This window comes from Mastomys coucha, unplaced genomic scaffold, assembly GCF_008632895.1.
Source record: "Mastomys coucha isolate ucsf_1 unplaced genomic scaffold, UCSF_Mcou_1 pScaffold22, whole genome shotgun sequence".
Lineage (NCBI taxonomy): Eukaryota > Metazoa > Chordata > Mammalia > Rodentia > Muridae > Mastomys > Mastomys coucha.
In genome coordinates, this window is record NW_022196905.1 from 96616740 (window position 1) to 96618540 (window position 1801).

Here is a 1801-nt window from a genome sequence, read left to right on the forward strand (position 1 = left end):
TGGGAGCCAACTGCCTTCTGCTGAGAGAAACTCCAGCCACAGGGTTGAGGGTGGCTTGGGTTAAAGTTTTCTGACTTTTAACTCTTCGGGTCTACACTATATATTAAAGATAATGTGTGATTCAGGAAGGGATGCTAAGCCATCTGATAAGACCATCTGATAGGACGGTGCAGTACTGGGGAGTAGAACTGATTTTGCCCCTGTATATTGTTGAGGTGCTATCGCCTATTAGAAAAACCTAAGGTGAAACAAACATTCTAAGTGTATTAACTTAAAAACCAGCACCTGGAGTGTTTTATGTATAGTTCCCTATAGCTCTATTATTGTTATTTTCATTCAGGAAAATACATTTAAGAGCTTTAAACCTAGTCAAAGGCATTTTTCAGCCTTACCCTTGGAGTGCTGGGAGTGCTGGGATTTAACAAGAAACACACAGTGTCTTCCTCTTAGAGAGAGGGATGATGCAGCATCCAAACACCAGCTCTTCCTGCCAGACAAGCTGGGTTTGGGGATTTGGTTTAACCTCGGCTCTTCATGGCTTCAAGGTCTGCCTAGTGTTCACAATTAAAGCTCTATAGCAAAGAGGATTGTGGTTCTTTCTAGGGCCCCATATCTGGCTGCTGTTATTATTCCTTGGATGTTCACTGACTGGACCTAATAAATAAATCTCCATTTAAACTTAGTATCTTGAGTCAGAATCAACCTAGGGCCTGGGAAAGTAATTTTCTGGCATTTGATGTGAAGTTTCTAAAAGTAGACGCTCAAGCAGTTTGATGTAGAATACGCACAGATCTGACTTCTGTCATGGCGATTCTTCTGCTTCAAGTTTCATGATAATAGGTTTAGGAAAACAAAGTCATATCGCTGAGAGTTGGCAAAAATTGAGGTGGAAATTTGACAATTATGTGGTACTTTGAGTGGTTTGATTTAAAAAATTAGATAACTCATGTTTTAAATATCTTTAAAATATTTTTTGTTCGTTCCCTGAGAAATTTGTGCGGTATGTTCTAATTGTATTCGCCCCTCCCCCGCCTCTCCCCAGCTTCGCCTCGGTTCTTTATTCAAACAACTTTGTGCTCTTTTTGTAAAGAAACAAAACAAGAACCGCACAGAGCCCCCGGGGCCGCGGTTTTCCGCGCGGCGCCTTGCCTCAGCCGGCGCCTAGCAGCCGACTTAGAACTGGTGCGGACCAGGGGAATCCGACTGTTTAATAACCGGGCGGTGGTGGCGCACGCCTTTAATCCCAGCACTTGGGAGGCAGAGGCAGGTGAATTTCTGAGTTCGAGGCCAGCCTGGTCTACAGAGTGAGTTCCAGGACAGCCAAGGCTACACAGAGAAACTCTGTCTCGAAAAAAACCAAAAAAAAAAAAAAAAAAAAAATTATAAAAAAAAAAGAACCGCACAGAACAGTTTGTGCTCCCCAAATGCTCTCAGACATGCGGCCATCCGTTGCGTTGCCTTTCGTTTCCTTCTTTCCCAGCACCTATCTTTTGCCAATTGCTCCTCAACATCACGCCCAGCTTTCCTCTCATGCTGGGGGGGTGGGGGTGGGGGTGGAGAGTGGGGGGGATTTGGTCTGACTTGGGCTTGCACAGTCAGGTGCAGGTTGTCAGAAGTGCTATGAAGATAGCTCAGGTGGTAAAAGTCTACCTCAGGCATTTCAACAAGGCCCCCTGACAATGAGGCCTTGCATTTCCCTGTCTTCTTAGTGATATATTCAGTCTCTCTCTCTTTCTCTTTCTCTCTCTCTCTCTCATATACATATATATATATGTGTATATATATACATACATATATATGT